Genomic DNA, 20,011 nt, shown 5'->3' with positions numbered 1-20,011 from the left:
AATCAATTGGGTTTTTGTAGGTCATATTTTCCCTCTACTGGTTTTTTTTTTTTTTGCTTTTGTTTATGTTTTCGTTTTGTTTTTTGAGAGAGAGAGAGTACACGTGGGTATGTGTGCGCTCATGTGCCCAAGTGGAAGAAGGGCAGAGGGGAAGAAGAGAGAGAGAATCTTAAGCAGACTTCTCACTCAGCACAGAGCCTGACGTGGGGCTTGATCTCACAAACCACGAAATCATGATCTGAGCTGAAATCAAGAGTCTGATGCTCAACCAGCTGAGCCACCCAAGTCCCGTCCTCCCCACCCACTGGTTTAGACATTAGCCATTTTATTCCTATCCTTTGTAGTGGTTAAGCTTAATTTCGAATTAAAACATTTTCTTAATCTCACACTTTCTGAAAAGTCGCAGTTACAGTAGAAAAAACACTGTTGCAACATCACTATCTAATACTTAATGTGTGTTTCCTACAAAGACAGCCTCTCCATGATGGCAATACAGTCATGAAAATCTCGAAGGCACTATTCCTGCATTGCTGCCGTCTGATGCAAAGACCTCATTCTGATTTCACTCAATGTTCCAGTGATGTCCTTTATAGCAAAAGGATCCAATTCAGAATCACATGTTACTTAAGTTGTCATATTCCTTTAATTTGGAAGAGTTCTTCATTCTTTCCTTGACTTTTATATCTTTGGTACTTGTGAAGATTTTAGGCCAGTTATCTCATAGAATACTCCTGACTTTGGGTCTGTCCAATATTTCCTAATTCCTGTCAAAGATGCATGCCCTGAATGTAATCGTATCTCAGAAATGCCATATGTTCCTTTCATTGTATTCCAGCAGGTGATGCAGAATTCCAACTTGTACTTTTGTGAATTATGTCCACTCTGATCATTTAAGATGGTACTTAATGCCAGGTTTCTCCACTGTGATGTTGTTCTTTTTCTTTTTTTCTTTTTTCTTTTTTAAAATTTACTCCAAATTAGTTAGCATATAGTGCAACAATGATTTCAGGAGTAGATTCCTTAATGCCCCTTACACGTTTAGCACATCCCCCCTCCCACACCCCCTCCGGTAACCCTCTGTTCTCCATATTTATGAATCTCTTCTGTTTTGTCCCCCTCCCTGTTTTTATATTATTTTTGTTTCCCTTCCCTTATGTTCTCTGTTTTGTCTCTTAAAGTCCTCGTATGAGTGAAGTCATATGATATTTGTCTTTCTCTGACTGACTAATTTCACTTAGCATAATACCCTCCAGTTCCATCCACGTACTTGCAAATGGCCAGATTTCATTCTTTTTGATTGCCGAGTAGTATTCCATTATATATATACCACATGTTCTTTATCCATTCATCCATCGATGGACATTTGGGCTCTTTCCATACTTTGGCTCTTGTCGATAGTGCTGCTATAAACATGGGGGTGCATGTGTCCCTTCGAAACAGCACACCTGTATCCCGTGGATAAATGCCTAGTAGTGCAATTGCTGGGTCGTAGGGTAGTTCTACTTTTAATTTTTTGAGGAACCTCCCTACTGTTTTCCAGAGTGGCTGCACCAGCTTGCATTCCCACCAGCAATGCAAAAGAGATCCTCTTTCTCTGCATCCTCGCCAACATCAGTTGTTGCCTGAGTTGTTAACATTAGCCATTCTGACAGGTGTGAGGCAGTATCTCATCATGGTTTTGATTTGTCTTTCCCTGATGATGAGTGATGTTGAGCATTTTTTCATGTGTTGGTTGGCCATCTGGATGTCTTCCTTGGAGAGGTGTTTATTCATGTCTTTCACTCTTTTTTTCACTGGATTATTTGTTTTTTGGGTGTTGAGTTTGATAAATTCTTTATAGATTTTGGATACTAACCCTTTATCTGATATGCCATTTGCAAATATCTTCTCCCATTCTGTCAGTTGCCTTTTAGTTTTGCTGATGGTTTCCTTTGCTGTGCAGAAGCTTTTTATTTTGATGAGGTTCCAGTAGTTCATTTTTGCTTTTGTTTCCCTTGCCTCCAGAGATGTGTTGTTTTTTAAATGTTTATTTATTTTTGAAAGAGAGAGAGAGAGAGACAGCGTGAGTGGTGGAGAGACAGAGAGAGAGGGAGACACAGAATCCAAAGCAGGCTCCAGGCTCAGAGCTCTCAGCACAGAGCCTGACATGGGGCTCGAACCCACGAACTGTGAGATCATGACCTGCGCCAAAGTCAGACATTTAACTGACTGAGCCACCCAGGCACCCCAGAATTTTGAGATTTTAAAAAAGACAAACATAAAACATATATGGGAGGGAATACAATTTTTGAAAAGTATTTTAGAATTGCAGAATTTTAGCAAATAGAGACGTCTGAAATAAGTTGTGATTCGCACAAGGTCCACACAAATAACTAGCTATTGAGTGGAGGTATGTGCTGGGTGTCCTGACCCCACCCAGGGCCCAAGCCAGCACCGTGGTCTCCAGCCTTGTCATCCTGTGCCCCTCCTAGGACCCCCACATGGTCCCCCATCAGACACCCCTTTTCCTCACACTGGTGGATGCCCCTGTTGTGAATACCCTCTTCATAACCACCTTTCTTGCTGGCTCTGATGACTTCTGTTTCTGTTTTTTATCTGTCAGTTCCCTACATCAAATACCATATTCCTGATGATGCAGGTATTATGACACAATGCCAAGTGAAGGCCCCCATCAGAAGGATGGGACAGCTGCCTCACTGACCGGGACAGAGGCCTACGCTTGGAGACCCCGTCTTCGTGTACATCAGGCCGTGTGGCTCGGGCTGCCTTTGCCTGGTCTTGGGTCACAGGTCAAGGTAGCATACAAAATATACACAGTTCAGTGCAGACCAGGCAGGGCTTGAGCAAGGGGGTGGTGACAGTATCCTAAAGGCAGGAAGAGTGGGGTTTGGCCATGTCTTGGTCCACTTGGCTGCTGTCACAGAGAACCACAGTTGGGGGGTTGGAACCACAGACGTGTACTCCTCACGGTTCTGAGGCCGCAAGTCCGACACAGAGGTCCTGGCCGACTCGGTGCCTGGTGAGGACCTGCTCCCAGGTTTGCCGTGTCCTCACATAGTGGAGAAAGTGCTTGTCTTGTGTCTCTCCTTAGGAGGAGAATTTTTTAAAGTTCCGACTGAGCTGCTATCTGGTGGCCTTCAGAAACAGGAGAAGATCTCTCTCAGGACCACTGTCGTGTTTCGCAGGAATGCAGGGCATCAGCCCAACTAAATCTCACAAGCTACTTGAACATCATATAACCTGGGCTATTTTCAATCCTATAATCCCTATAATATGTATGCAGCCCCCCCACAGCAGTGTAGCATTTAACACATCATAACCAGCCATGAGGACTCTTACCCAGAAAGGCCGAAGAGGGAAGCTTTTAATTTTTCCCTTTGGACTTTGATTTGAAAGAAGCAGCCTCTTCTCATGTTGTTGATCCCTTGGGATGCCAGCACGTCTCAGTTGACTCCATGAAGTCTCAAGATGGCGGCTTGTAGAGAAGCAGAGGCCTGTCTAACGACACAATCCTCCTGGGCACCGCACAGCCACGCAAGCTTCTGAGGACCACAGTGAGGCCCGGGTTACTTGGGGGTGGAGGTGGAGGAAGTCTCTTGAGGTCTATCTAGGTGCTTAGAAAAACCCAAGGGTAACTTTAGGAACAGTGAACAGAAAGCTGTACTTGTACTGGGGCTGTTTCTAACGAAACCCTAATTAGCCTGCACGGCATTCACACCATTCAGGAAAGTGGAACACGTCACCTGGGGACTGTGATAACTGTGGAGTGTGGGCATCAGGACATCTAACGGTGGGAGGTGCGATTGTTCTGGAAGATGGTTGGGACACACTTGTTAGTACCCCAGGACCATAAGCATTTAGCGACGGGAAGAGAAGCAGCCCCCAGATGGCTGGTGAGACTCAAGGCAAGGACTTCTTCCTCAAGGGGAAACGGTGGGAGGAAGGCAGACCGCAGGAAGGCATGGGGTCTTGGAATCCTTAAGAAAAGAACTCAGTTAGGGAATGGGATGCAGCCCGGGCCCAGTTACCAGAGGTGGGATACTGTAGAGGGATGAGCTAGTGAGAAAGGCACACCAAGGTTCTGCCTGGGCTTTGGATTCCTTCCCTTGAATCCTGGCTCCACCTCCAAGGTCTCTCACTCTGACCTTGGGCAGATGGCTTGACTTCTTGTGCCTTGATTATCTCCTCTGTAAAACAGGGCTGTGAAACAACCATCCCGTAGGGTCACTGGGTGGATTATAGGAGATAACACATGCCGAGTGTCTAGAGCACGGACAAGCATTAACTGAGCCATAGATGTTTGCTATTTTTACTTGAGAACAAAGCACAAACCCAGTAGTTAGACTCGAGACCCAAGGTCAGGCCAATTTAGAGGCCAGTTTGACTTGCTCTTGTTACTTGAATATTCAACTTGCTTTCCATGAAATTGTCACCGACTTTGGATAAAGTTAGCCCAAGGTTGTGGGGAGAGGCTGGCAGGAAACAAGCAGAAGGGGGTGTCGATGCAGGGAGAAAATCTCGAGTCCAGAGTGTGCTTTAGACGAAGCCTTCTCTTGGGAGCAACATTGCTGGTGTGACGGGGTCTGCGGTGTGCGAGCTGCCTGGCAGGTGTCGGCCACCCCCTCGCCCCCACCGTGTGCAGCTTAAGGGCCTGATGCTTTCTGTCCGCAGAGTAGTGAAAGCAGCACAGATGTGGCCACTCAGAGCCACTTGCCAGAGCGTCTCTCCTCGCCTCCCCGCCTCCCCTTCCAGAAGGCACTGGAGTGAAGGGAGAGAGAGTAAATTGAAAAGCAAACTCGTCTTTCTAGTCCATAAAAAAGATCAAATGGGAGGGGAGAAGGGGGAGGTGCGGTGTGGACCAGACATCCGTGCCGTAGAGAGACTGAAGTGGAATAACAAGATTGAGCCATAAAATGTTTATGGCGTCCTAGGAATAATTGAATATTTCCTGGTTTGTTGTGCCGAGGTTTTATGAGCCAAACAGGGGACCTTTAAAGCTTATTTTCTTTTGCTCTTCAATAGGTTTAATTAAGGTTGGACTTGGGGCTTTAAGTTGTTTGGAAACTGGAGATTTAAAACAAAACAACCCAAGAAATCTACATAACCACCGAAGCAGGTAAGGACTGGATCGGTTTATGTGGGCATCCCAAGTGGGCTAATAATTTGGCACCTTCTGAACGCAAATCCCTGAGAGCATGCCAAAATGAAAATCTGTATTAATGCGACTTGCATACCTCTTTCTTTATGTTCGTAACCCAGGCTGGCTGTGTGGTCCCCTCTCTTTCCTCTGAGGGGAGTTTCTGAGTGACCTGGTGGGTCCTTCTAAACCTCCCTTTGCCCCACTAGAAGCTTCTAGTCTGTTTAACTGAGCTAGAGGTTTAAAAGTGAACAGCTAGGATAAAAGCAGACACAGGGAGATTCTCATTTCCCCAAAGTAGGAATCAGCACCAGGAGACCCCATCTCTGGTTGATGGAGAGACACTCGGACTCAGTGAGCCGTGCGGCGGCCTCTGCCACGAGGATTTTTGTCTTTCTTCGTGGAATTTCCCCAAGAGGCCATGAAAAGTCAGGAACTGCACCACGGTTTACTGCCTTTTCTTCTCCACATCCGCTGCGTTTTATTGGTCCTCAGCTGTCCATCCGGATCCAATCTTGCCGCAGCATCTGTGGGTTGATTAACCTCCAGCGATCTTGTAGCCGCGTTACTTAGAGACGCTCGGGACACCATCCGTAAGAGTCATTCGGCATCGCTTCTTAGGAAAACCAACAAAAAGGTGTGAGAATTTTCCAGCGCGGTTCCTCATTTTACAGATGGGAAGAGTGAGGTCCCAGGGATCCAGTGACTCATGTAAAGCTACTCGGTTTCCCAGGACCAGGGATGGTCTGCAGCTCATTCCCGTCTGTGTCACATGCTTTTGTGTGTTTCGTTGGACAGATACCTACAGCCCTGAGATCTGTGCGAGGTACCACTGCAGCCACTGTGAGCGCGGGTGAAGTCAGTCACCCCCATTTCACAGAGGAAGAAACCGAGAGAGGGTAGTAACTTGCCCACGGTCAGAGTTCACAGGCAGCAGGTCTGACACCGGCTCTGTTGCAAATCCCAAATGAGATAGAATGTCTCCGTCTGGAAATACCCACATCAAATCAAGGTTGAACTATGTATCGGCTTGAAAGTTACTTCTAAGGAATAACTCTCTTCCAAAGTTTAAGATCCTTTGTGGGTCTCAAAAAACAATCATTTCTCCGTACTCATCGGTGCCTAGTGGCCTGAAGAAATGTTAATGTATTTATCTCCCACGTCTTAATTATTCAAAGGGTTGTGGGAAGAGAGAACCAGGCTGCTTTCCCACGCAAATCTCAGCAAGGAGAGTTCTTTTTTCCCCTTTAATATAAAACGCGAAGCAAGAAACATAATTCTTTAAAGATGACTTTTATCTCACCACACCTGCTAAGACTCCTGTGTTATGGGCAAGTAGTAAAGCCACCAGATGCTTGGGCTGTTTTTAGCTTTCTCGGTGATTTTGTGACAGAAGGGAGGGAAATGATATGAAGGGTCATCTTATTTGATGTTGGGGTGAAGGCAAGTGTTTTAAATCAGTAGGAAAAACCCTGTGCACACAGCCTAGATTCTAGGAAATGGGCTTGTTCTGGATGCACATGATTATGTTGCAGGGTTGATGTAGGGTCCTCTGTGAGAGAGAGCAGCGGGGGTCGGGGGGTTGGGGAGAGGGTTGTAAGTGAGGAGGCGGGCTGGAATGGGGGGGGAGGCAGACTGGGTGGGGAGCCGGGCTGGGGAGAGCACCCACGTGGCCAGCTAGGGGGGTAGGGGGATGGTGGGCCTGGTGGTCTGGCATCAGCAGAGAGCTGGAGGGGGGAACAGGCTGTCATCTCAGCCCAGCGTCAGCCCCTGAGTCTGGGAGAGGAGAGTGCAAGTTGTTCATGGCTGTGACTTCGACCCTGAGAGTGGTTACTGACAGTAATGAACAAAACCAGTTAACAATGTTCACCAGCCCATGAGAAAGGGCCCCTTACGAAAGGCTAGAGACACACAGTGTGTGAGAAACCCCTCCAATTAGCTTAGTTTAGTTTAGTTTACCTTAATTTAATTGTATTCTATTTTATATTTATTTATTTATCTATTTTTGAGAGAGAGACAGAGAGAGAGAGAGCGGGTATGCCCATAAGCAGGGGAGGGGCAGAGAGAGAGAGAGAGAGGGAGGGAGGGAGAGAGAGGATCCCAAGCAGGCTCCACGCTGTCAGCACAGAGCCTGACACGGGGCTCAATCTCCCCAACGGTGAGATCATGACCTGAGCTGAAATGAAGAATCAGACCCATAACCGACTGAGCCACCCAGGCGCCCCTCCAATTATTTTAGGCAAGTATGGTGACGATTTGAAGTGTCCCATCACAACCGAACTAAACATCTCAGCCACAAACAGAAGGGCCATGAGAGAGGCAAGTGGGAAGGGGCAGAAGAGCCTAGAGATGGAGACAGGAGTGGGGGAGGCGGGGAAAGGACGCCAGAAGAGGGAAGGTGTGTGACGGGGAAGTCGTGTCCTCCAGTGCACTGGACTCTTGAAACGACTCCAGGGAAGGAAGCTCCCCCTTGCTGAGACAAGTCAGGAGGAGTTTACTGAGCAGGTCAAAGTGGAAATCGGGGCTTATTCTCTCTGGGAATGAACCCCCATCACTAGTCTGCTGGGGCTTGGACAACAGAATGGACTGTCTGGACTTCTGGAGGCCACAGTCCTAGAGGGTGTCAGCATGCTGGTTCCTTCTGGGCCCCTCTCCTGGGCCTGCTCGTGGCCATCCCTGCTTGGTCTGCCCTCTGGGCACCCACCCCTGGGGTGTCTTCTGTGCGTCCAAATCCCTTCTCTCTGGACGCCCGTCAGATTGGATAAGGACCATCATTGAACCCAGCACCTTTTCCAAACCCAGTCACGTTCTGAGGTTCTGGGGTTAGGACTTCACCCTATGAATTTTGGGGAGGGGGACACAACTGAGTTCACAACACCTGGAAACAAGGGACAACATGACCTGGTCACAAGACACTGTGACACAGCTCCAGTAAAGGGGGCAGGCTTCAGACCCGTGCCGAGGGTGTGCAAATACAGTATCTGCGAGATACACGACACCGAACACGGAAGGGGCGGGGCAACCCTGCTCCCCGGTTGTGGCTAGACTCCCCACCGTGAAAACTCAGAAATACGCCAAATACTGACTGCACTCCCACCCCTCACTTCCCACTTAGCGTCAGCAGATGAAGCGTCCTTCCTCTGCGTGGCAGGTGGCCGTCTCATCCTCAAAGACTCGTGCCGTGACTACGTGTTGCCATCAGTGGGAGCCAGGCCCGAAAGACTGCATCTTGACTTAGCGCCGTGATGATATCTCAGTAGGCTGAGCCAGAAGTTCAACTGCCAGTGTTCTACAGAGAAAATATTCCTAACAGTCCCCTGCTGTCCGAGGACGTTCACGAGGGCACTGTCTGACCCCGGCCGCTGGGCCCCTGGCTTCCGCCAAGAGCCCCTAGTCGGCACATGCATTCGCTGAGAAATGTGTGCCAGCAGGCTCTCATTCGGGAAACTCGTCTGTCCATCTTGGGGACTGTGGGCTATGTCTGGAGAGACGGGGTGGAGGCTCGTCATGAGAAGCTCCCCTCCCCTCCCTTCAGCAGGACTCACCCGCTACAGGCACCTTGACCGTCTTACCCGAACCTGCCGTCCGGCTCTGTGCCTTGGACGGTCCTCAGCTGTCCCCAGTCTCCGTGACGCATGGCTGTTTGTTAGAAGGAGGCACAGCAGCGAGGGGCCTCGCCACACAGGGCTCCTGTGCATCTCTCTTCCTCAAACTTAGCTAAGGTAAATGCAGGTCCCTGGGCAGAAACAAGAGTTCCTGGCAACTGGTGTTTTGCAAATAATTGGAGCGTGGCAGTGACTGTAGGGAGAGAGATTGTAGGTGGAACCAAACTGCTCAACGTGTTACCGAGAAGGGGGTCCTTAACGATGAAAATCTCTCTTAACTGATAATTGGTAACTGACGATCTCTTAACTGATAGTTGAGCCTCACACCCCAAGAAGACCTTGCGTCTTTCTAGACGTCCACGTTCTGCAACTCTACAAGTTAGAAGAATTATAATTAGCTCACAGCTCCTGTTTCAGCCTCTCTGAAGCGCTCGGAGCCGTCAGCCACGGAATATCTTTTACAAATAAGGCTGCTGCACCCCCACGAGCTTGTCTACGTCAGGGACAAAAAGAACTGCTTACTACTTTGGAACCCAGGTATTTGCACAAAACGCGGCTCCTTGGCTCCGACACAAATCCTTGGCACCTCTTGCACAATTACTGGAGGTATCTGCCCTCCCATCCCTCGTACGCTTCACATCCCAGTATTGAGGGTCTACTGGCTCTCCAATGATTTCCCTTGTATTTGTTAGCTCCCCGCCCAGTTGGATGGAGTATATCTGGACAGCAGGCAGTTTCTCCTCCCGGCCAGTGTTAGAGGTATGTTGATTAGACCCCCTCTTGGTCCTGTTTCTAACATGGGTCGCTCTCTCGGTCCTCCATTTGACAAGACTCGTCAGCTCATGTGCTCAGGAAAGGAAGAAGCTGGGATCTCTCAAAAGTGCCCTTTGCTTTGGGAGACAGAGGTAAGCGCATGAGCAGGATGGGCTCTGCCGCTTTTTCAAGACAGAGATTTATTTGTGAAGGGCAGCCAGCTTGCTGGTGGGATGGATCAGAGGGATGAGCCTTGGTGACACAGACACAGATCCGTGGAGTCTTTTTTATAATTGGACATTTATTTTAGATGAGGGCGGAACCCACAGCTGCACCTGTCTCTGTGGCCGGCACAGAACACGGAGCTGAGCTGCAGGGTCATCCTGGTGGGGCAGAGCCCCCCGAAGCCCACCCTCGCATCAGAGCCTGGGGTCAGGGGGCCCTTCCTAGAGGCTCACTTCTTCCAACTCAGGCCCCTTCTTAATTTCAACTCCCTCGTTTCTGGGCCAGCTGAGAGCTCTCCTGTGTAATTTCAAAATCTCCTAGTTCTGTCTCCTTTATATTCTGTTCTCCCCCAACCACATCTGTCCCCCACATCCCAGTGTAGGGGGGGCTGGAGCCCACAGGGGCGAGGTGGTCCCCAGCTCAGGCTCACGGTGAAGCCGGCGAATGGCTCACTTTGGAGATGTGGATGGGAGAACTAAGTTCATGGAGGACACGGGAGCCCCATGTCCCACTGTCAGGAAGGTAGATGGGGGACTTCTGGCACTGAAGGTGTTGGTGTGACCCCTGAGAAGGCAGGGAAGCCATAAAGCCATGCCAGCAATGAGTCTACCCAGTGCTAGAAGGAACCAGGCTCCTTGGGCAGGTGGCAGAGTCCGGGGCTGGGGCAGAAGAGGAGACCCAAGCATGTCACTGTGCCAGAAGACAAGAGCCTGCCCAGAGAGGGTGGTGAGGACTTGATGAACCACACAGAAGCCAGCCTGGAGGGGCCCCACCGGCCAAACCTGGGACAATATAATGAGGAAAATAAACATACACTGTAACAGATATAGCTCCACATATAAAGTGGGAAGAAATCCATACAGACACAAGTGAATAAACGAATAAATAAATGTGGAGAGAAGACGGTTGTCAGGGCAGAATGCCTCCTAATAAATGTAAACAGAACGAGGAGGTGGACAGCTATCAGGTATCGAACGGGGAAATGCGGGAAGGAGACCTGGGGCAGGGGAGCTCACCAGATGAGTAGGGGGGTGGCGGAGAGAGGCGGACTCTCCAAGGGGACAGAGAGGTGCGGGTGGAAGACGGATGGGGACATCCAGAGGCGGGGGAGAGGGAGGTACGGGGCGGGGGTCACTAAGCTGTACCCCGGAAGCTGAGCAGGGCTGGGGGAAGCATCGTTTCCCCACAGTAGAGCTGCGGTGGGGGAGCAGAGGGTCTGGGGTGTGGGGAGCAAGGGGCCAGATCAGAAAGGGCATCTACGAGACACTTTATATAAGGGCAGTGGTCAGTGATTCAAGGTTTTAAAGCTGGTGTCCACGCTTTTGAATTTCTGCATGGTTAGAGAGTTTCATCTTAAACATGTAGATTCTATGGTTTTCACTGAAGAATAACAATATATTTTGAATAATGCAATCAAGAGGCTTTAAAATATTTTCCTTTAATTGTTCTGGAAATAACATAGATATATTTGTATGTAGGCGTGTGTCCATGTACACATGTCACGGATGGCCGGCTTGCTGGGCTTGCACACGCGGAATACAGCCACATGTATCACCAGCGACCCCCCCTCACGCAGCCTTGCGGAAACTACGTTCTCCAAAGATAACTGTCTTACTTCTAATCGGATAGGTTGTTTTATCCTTCTTTGTAATTTATATCGATGGTACCATATTTACGCCCTCTCTCATTGTTGGGAGTTTTGCTCAATATTAACTTCATGAGATTCCACCCTGCGATTCCTCGCGTTTGAAGACTGGATGTTCTTGTTGCTGTAGAGTATTCCATTTGGTGAGCATGGCATCATTTATTTGTACATCCTATAGCTGATAGGCATTTGGGTGGTTTCTAGTTCGGGGCTATTACGAATAATGCTGTTGTGTACCTTCTAGTATATGTTTTGGTTAACATATGCATGCATTTCCATTGGGTACATACCTGGGGGTAGTAGACGTGTGAGGTCATAAGGCATGAGTATGTTTGGTTTTAGTAGACAATGCCAGTTTTCCAAGGTGGCTGTGACAATTTATACCATAACCTGCAATATATGAGATTTTTGTTTGCTTTACATTTTTAACTGCTACTTAGTGTTTTCAATACTTAAAAATTTTAGCTCTAGCAAGAATGTCGTGATACTGAATTTTGCTGACTAGTGAAGTTGAATACCTCTTTATATGTTTATTGGCTATTTGGATCTCTTCTTTTATAGAGTGTCTGCTCAAGTCATTTGCCCCCTTTAAAATTAGTTTCTCTTTTTTCTTAATGATTTGTAGGGGATCTTTATCTATTCTGGATATTAGTCCTCTGTTGAATATATTTTATTATGATTTTCTTCTTCCATTCTGTGGGTTGTATTTTTCCTCTCTTGATCATGTCTTTTGACAAATAGAAGTTCTTAATTTTAACGTGACCCACTTTATGACTTTTTTCTTTTATGGCTATTTCTTCTTTTGCCCTTTTAAAGTAACCTTGCCTACTGCAAGGTCAAGATGTTCCCTGTTTCCTCTGAAAAGCTTTATGGCACACCATTTACATTTAGATATGCAATCCATCTGGTATTTATTTTTCCCCCTATTGTGTGATGAGGTCATTGTATTTTTCATATAAGTATAAAATTGTCCTAATACTGTTCATTGAAAACATCATTCTTGGCCCACTGTGCTGCCATGTTACTTTTTCTCTTAAATCAGATAAACGTGTGTGTGTGTGTGTGTGTGTGTGGTTTAACTTATTACCCGTGATTTTACTGTACAAACTTCAAAAACACATCTCTAATCACTGAGGACTTTGTTGCTATTGTTGCCAGTGTTCATATAGGAAAATATATATATTTATGACCCCCAAAACTCAACATACATTTTTGCCAAATGATGTACAGGAAAAGCTTCAAGAACATTCCAACGTAATTGGTAGGATGTCAGAATCACTTGTGGATGCCGTGAAGACCGTGGTGTGGACAAAGGCATCACGCATGTCTGATATTCCTGTGCTAACAACACCTTCACCGCCTCAAAACTCTCTGTGAACAATCACATTAGTGATCCCAGTGCAGTGATTTTTGGTACTTAGCCTCCTAACTTGACAGTTTATTACTTACGTGTTTGTGTTGTGCAGAGTTTTAGTTACCTTTTAGGAAGTGGTAGGAAGTTTTCCATGTATGTGAATTGTGCTTTAAATGTAGTAGAACATAAGTTCCTGGCTTTTGTGCAGAACTTCATGGAGGGGCACCCTGAAGGCTGTCCCAAGAAGGGATGTCAAGCCGGAGATGCTAGCGTTTGCTTATTCACCTACTGGTGCTGTGTAGACTTAAAGAAACCAATGCAGAATTTATCTGTGAGCGACGTAGGATTCAGAGTGTAGGATTATGCAAGTGTCCTTTTCAACCTCTTCATTTAAAACAGGATGTTCTATGGGGGCCTGGGTGGCTTAGTTGGTTAAGCGTGTGTCTTCGGCTCAGGTCGTGATCTCCTGGTCCGTGGGTTCAAGCCCCACGTCAGGCTCTGTGCTGACAACTTGGAGCCTGGAGCCTGCTTCGGATTCAGTGTCTCCGTATCTCTCTGCCCCCCATCCCCCACCATACTCTGTCTCTCTCTCTGTCTCTCTCTCTCTCTCTCTGTCTCTAAAAAATAAAAATAAAAACAATTTTTTTAAACAGGATGCTCCAATTTTGGAAACATAGTGGTTAAACCTCTAAGTTCATGAAACCCTACACCTAAATTCTGGTGAGCCATCCTAGTTCTCTTGGGGCCATCTGAAGCCTCCACTGTTACCTTCAGTATAACTCTGACCTCACCCCTGAGGGTAGAATGGTTACATAAATGATTTAGAACATTCTTTTGCATGGGAGTTATCTCTTCTCTCCCACTATTTATTCAAATATTTATATCAGTATGGACCTATGGATGCTTATTTTGTACCTTGGGTTGTAACACGCCGTTTACCTTGTTCAGAATTTCCCACCTTTGGCCCCTGGGGATTGTTTTAGTTGATTCTCGTGTCCCTTTGAAATACCCCTGTCAACGTGGATTTTTTTCTTTTTTTGAGCACTTTATTACTTTCTGATACCACGGGATACTCCAGGCTCACCTTGTATATTTTCTGCCCCAATCCTAGAATTTGCGATTTCTCCGTGGGGCCCTGGTTTCTTTTATTGAACAATGTGTCAGAAACCAAGATCTGGGTGCTTGCTATGTTCCTTGCGACAGCAGTGTCCTTTCTTTAGGCCCTTTCATCCGACAGAGCAAAAAAACCACAAAAAACAGTGTTCGTGCCAACCTCTGAATGTACACGTATCTACAAACATTTCCACACGTAACCATCCGCATCCATACTAAGCGTGGGTTCATACTGATGTCTCCAGTTCTGATCCTTCGCCATGTGGATAGATTTACCGTCTTCTCGTTATAACTGATCAGTACCTGCCTCTCCCAACTGATTCCCACCATCCACCGACCATTTCCTTAAGGGCCCCGTACCAGCACAGGTGGGTAGTGACATTGGAATTGGCCTGCAGCACTATGGGAAGGGCCTCGATCAGTGCTTACATCTGTGCCATGTGGCCTTTAGTCTTATAGACTCCGGGCATTTATTTCCAGAGCTACCCAAGGCTACGTTTTCCCCCAGTTCCTCCATGAGATTGATTCAGACATTTGTAATACAGTTATGTTGCTTTGTCATATTCTTCATTCCATCCAGGGAAACCTCTTAAGAGATTTTTTTAAAAACTCTGTTTTGCCTGGGGGTTTTGACAATTGCATATTAAACCCACTGTTACAGCACCATCTAGGAGAGTTTCACCTTCCTAAAAAGCCCTCTGTGCCTCACTTTTTCAAGCCTCCCCTCTGAGCCCCTGACAGTCACTCGTCTACATTGTCAGTGTCTTTGTCTTTTCCAAAACGTCATATAGATGGAGCCCTTATACTATTTAGCCCTTTCAGACTGGCTTCTAATGCTTAGCGTGTGCGTTTAAATCTCATCCATGTATTTCACTAGCTTGCTAGCTCAGTTATTTTGTCAGCGAATAATGTCCCATAGTGTGGAGGTGCCAATGTTTGTTTATCAATTCGTGTATCGAAGGGTCTCTTGGCTGCTTCCAGTTTGGTAATTATGGCTAAACATCTACTACAAACATCACGCACGGGTTTTTGTGTGGACATAAGTTTTCAAGCCAGTTGGGTAAAAGCCTTGGAGAGCCACTGCCGAATCGCACAGCAAGACTATATTTAGCTGCATTTGCAGCTGCCAAATCATCTTCCAAAGTGGCTGCACAGCTTCGTATTCTCACCAGCAATGGAGAAGTTGCTTGCATTCTTGCTGCCTTTTTGTTTCTTTTGTTTTCTGTATTTCTTTCTGTTTTAAGTTGCATTGGGTTTTGCTCTTATAGTTATTATATTCCTTCCTTTGCTTTGGGTCTATTTTACTCTCCTTTTTCCAGCTTTTTGAAGTGAGGGGTTATGTTATTGACCTGAGACTTTATTTACCCTTTCCTGATGGAGCTGTTTGTGCCAGGAATGGCCCCTGTGGCAGTGCTTTGGTTCCGGCCCACAGATTTTGATTTGTTCCATTTTCGTTAGAGAACTTTCTTGAGGCTTCCTTTCTACCCATGGATTATTTAGAAGTGTGTTGTGTAGTTTCCAATTATTTGGAGATTTTCATCTTATCTGTTATCTTCCCTCTAGTTGATTTCATTGTGGTCAGAATATGCGCTCTATTATTTCACTTTTAATTTTGTTGAGATTTGTTTTATGGCTCAGGTTAAGGTCTGTTTTGGTGTTTGTTTCTCGTGGACACTTGAAAAAGAATGTGTATTCTACTGTTATTGGATGGATTGTTGATTAGATTTTGGTTGACGGTGTTAGTTCTATGTCCTTCCTGACTCTGTCTAGTTATGCCAATTATTGAGACATGGGTCTTGGAGTCTTCAACTGCCCTTGTGGATTGGTCTCTTTCTCCTTTTAAGTTCTATCAGTTTTTGCTTCACATATTTTGCAGCTCTGTTGTTTGGTGCATACATATTTAGAATTGCTATGTCTTCTTGGTGGAGTGACCCTTTGCATAATGTCTTTCTCTTTCTATGTTAATTCTATTATCTCTTAAGTCTACCAATGTCTGATATTAATATGGCCACTCATGATTTCCTTTGATCAATGCTTGCGTAGTATATTTCCCCCCATCTTTTACTTACTTTTAAAAAATGTTTATTTATTTTTGAAAGAGAGACACACAGTGTGAATGGGGGAGGGAGAGGGGGAGAGAGAGAGAGAGAGAGAGAGAGAACCTGAAGCAGGCTTTAGGCTCTGAGCTGTCAGCACAGAGCCTGACACGGGGCTTGAACCCAAGAACCACTAGATTGTGACCTGAGCCAAAATTGGATGGCACTTAACTGACTGAGCCACCCAGGCGCCCCTGTTTTTCTTTTAAATCCCACATATAAGTGATATCATAAGATATTAGTCTTTCTCAGTTGGACTTGCTTCACTGAGCATAATGCCCTCAAAAATCTCCCTAACTTCTTTCTTTTGATTGGTGTAGTTAGACTATTTACATTTAAATAATTATTAATGTTAAGGCTTAAGCTTGCCCTTTTGTTCTCTGTTCTCTTTGCTTTTCATTTATCTTTTTAACTTTCCTGTCTTCCTGTCAGTTACTTGAGTGCTTTTTAGAGTTTCATTTTGACTTCTCTATAATGTTCTTGAATGTATCTGTTTGCACAGGTGTTTAGTGGCTGCTTTAGGCTTCGCCTTATATATTAGAATCAGCTTTGTACCAGTTTGAATGTGTTTATCCTGGGTTGTGTTTTATGAGTTTCCAGGAACTGTGCTTTGGTGTCTACCATTAATTTTGGAAAGTGTTCTGCCATATTACATCAAGTATTTCTTCTGCTCACTTGTCTCTTCTGGTATTCCAATTACATTTGTGTTTTTGTTTTTTGTATTAAGTAAGGAAGAAGTCAAGAGGGAGTCAGAATGGGAAGAATTGCCCTCCACCTACTGGGGTAGAGCTTTAACAAAGTCTTTTCCCCTGGAGGGTAGGCTTTTGCTGTGGAAACTACTCTAGACATATTTTGTAGCGTTGACCCCCATCTCCCCGGTCAGAGCTATGAGAGCAACTTTCTCAGATCTTCCCCCTGAGAACCTGGTGATGTTCCTGGAGGCAGAGCCAGTGGAAATGTGGCTGCATCTCCCTCCATACTGTAGCCCAGAGGAGTTTCTTACACTGATTAATAATACTCAGCCCTCAGTAATTCATCAAAATTACCCCTTGGTTGTTCCTGCTGGTTTATGGCTCCAGTGACTTCTGTTCCAGGCAGTGGACCTCAGCTGTGCCTCTCCGTGTGTACCTGTCTCTCCGGAATTGCTGGGAGGTGAGTTTTCCCTGCCATTCCAGCTCTCTAGTGGGTCCAGTGAAAATCACTGGTTTTCAGTGGTGTAGTTTTCCCTTGTTGTAAGGACAAACACAGTGACTTCCAAGCTCTTTACACGGTGGAACTGAGTCTGGAAATTTTTCACGCTATGTTTTCCTTGTCATTTACTTATATTCACGGAAGGAAGAGACTACATCCTCAGGATCTAGGATGCTGACTAGAGAGATTCAATAATGATTGATTAAATAAATTAAATACACATTTGAAATGGCTGTTCGCCTTCCCCGTGTTAAAAATGGGAAAGCTCAAGTTCAGATGTTAAGCAATTTGGCTTCGTAATCAAAAGGGACCTTATCCCAGGATCTTGAATCCAAATTTCACATGTATACAAAGTGCAATATAATGTAATTATATTTCATTTACTAAGTGCTATGTACCTTGCTTGAAGGGAGGGAAAAACACTACGCACTGAAGTAATAATGACAAAACTTCTAGTTATTTATAGAATATATTGAACGAGGCTTCCAAAGAAGACTAGGGTCTATTTGATGGGATGGGAGAGACGCCAGGTGTTTCTAGGGAACAGAGTAAGCGAAGTGAGGTGTATCGTTTGAGGGTAATAAGCCATCACAGGAAATGAAGCTAGGCAGTAGATTGGGACTCAAATTCTCATTTGAAAGTAAAACGGTAATTCCGTCTCGTGCTTTACAATCCTAACAAGCAGCTCTTGGTTTCATGCAAGAGTGACCAGGTTGTTAATTCTTTCACATCCCACAATCATGGCGTTTAATATTTATGGTGCTATCCTGTCCTTTCTAAGTGACCTGCCTCCCCACCTCCCTCACACGCTGTGAGGTCCTGGGAAGTGGGGACCAAGCCTCACTCACATCGTTCTGTGTGACGGCACCACAGATGTCGCCCTCAGGATGGAGCACAGGGGAGGGTGTGTAAGACTGGGCGCAGGTTCCCCGGGGCGGCGGGTCCTCGTATCTCTCTGCTGCAGGTTTGTGCATCAGTAGCCAGAAACAGATCGGAATGAGCTACCATTCACATGTCAATTGAAATTATAGGTTGAGGAAGGATAATGCTAATGAAGAGAAACTTGATTCACCAAAACAGTTGCAGAAATTAATGACCCAGGATAATGATGCTAAGAGTCTCCCAGAGATACACGTTTAGTAAGACCACTCAAATCTTGGACTTGAACAGTCTCAGCCAGGAGACCTCCCCATCCTCTGGTCAAGGTGCTGGGGGCTGGAGAGGGACTTAATTTCCTGATCTATAATCCGATGCAAAAAACGTCTCTGAGACCCAGGGAGGAGAGGCTGCTTGCTTGAAGCTAGACATCTTGCTGGTTGCTTCCTTCAACTTCTCTGCTCTAAGCTTGGAGATGAGGGTGGTCTGTGCAATGTAGGGGAGGTCAGGAGGTCGCTTCTCCACATGATATCCTCTGAGAGGTGAATAATTCCTTGCTCAGCTTGAAGAGTCATTATTTTTGTCTCAGACCACAGAATATTGTGGATATCATACTTCCTAAGCATAGCTATGCAGTAGATATACACATAGAATTTAAATCAAACCGTGGATTCCTAACAGACAATTAGGACCGTAGCATGAGAAGTAGACCATCTCTGGAGGTGTGCATGAGAAAGTGCCTTCCATTCTTGGAAGCTTTCTGAGACATCCCTGAAAGACAGCAGTTGGACCTCAACTTGAGTAGTTCCTGTTACAGGGAGTTCATGCCCCACAAGCTGCCTGGGCAACGTGGTGACCCAGCCGGAATGTTACAAGTTCACGGAGATCGATTTTGCCTCAACAAAAGAGAGGACTTGCCAACTTTTCTTAAAGGGAGCCGGGAATGGCGGAGGCCGAGGAATGATGTTGGTATTGTGGAATCTTATGGAATTAAAAGACGTCCTGTACAAATGGTCCCTTGTAGCCATGTTCAAGGATGCTGGAGAAGGCAGCCGGGGCTCAGGACCAAGGTGATAAGGAATAACACCGAACTTGGAAAATAAAGGTTAACATAGGAACGGTGGGCAGGGCAAAGATAAGATTGTAAAAGTTCGGGTGAAGGCAGGGCAGAGCAGCCAAGCCGGCTAGCATGGGGGGGCCAGGGACTCTGCGGTGCCTCAACCACTGGGGCATTTTCCTGGCCTAATTATGCGGCCGTGTCACTGTGAGCTTAAGGTAATAAAGAAGATTTACCCTTTTAGGCAAGCCATCTGGCAGATGGAAAAGAGATTCATTACTCCCAGAAATGCATAATCTTGCTTCTGTCGACCTGAAGACAGTGAAATGTTTTCTCCTGGAAACGTTTTTCTCCTAGTCATGGTGGCTTCTCCTTCACACTTTTAGACCTCCACTTTCTCCCGAAAGGAGGTTTTTCTCCTACTTGGAGCTGTGGTGGGATCCACTAATCTGATACCATATAGGTTGCTAGAACTAATATCTCTTTCTGCAATAACTAGATAGAAAATGTGAAACTTAATACGCTGGGTTTAGGAACACCGTTTTCCAGTGTTCTCCAGCTAATTGCACATTCTAACGTGTTAATCACAAGTGTACATCTAATGCCAAGGGATTCAGAAAAAAAAAATGCAATGACTTTAAAAAGAAAGCTCAGAATCTGTTTGTGCCTGATTTTTGTGTGTTTTCTTCGTGCTCTTTCTTGTGATAGCTCCTTTCCAAGGTAAGTAAAAACTCCTCCAAGATGTCTACTTAGGTTAATAATGGATCCATAGATAAGGAACTGAGAGACATAGGGTAGATTAGGATTTTAGCCTAATTAAAAAAAAACCATTTTAGGGGTGCCTGGGTGGCTCGGTCGGTTAAGCGTCCGACTTCGGCTCAGGTCATGATCTCGCGGTCCGTGGGTTCGAGCCACATGTCGGGCTCTGTGCTGACAGCTCAGAGCCTGGAGCCTGTTTC

Source organism: Acinonyx jubatus, chromosome A2 (assembly GCF_027475565.1).
Source record: "Acinonyx jubatus isolate Ajub_Pintada_27869175 chromosome A2, VMU_Ajub_asm_v1.0, whole genome shotgun sequence".
NCBI lineage: Eukaryota > Metazoa > Chordata > Mammalia > Carnivora > Felidae > Acinonyx > Acinonyx jubatus.
Note: the sequence above shows the minus strand (reverse complement) of the source record.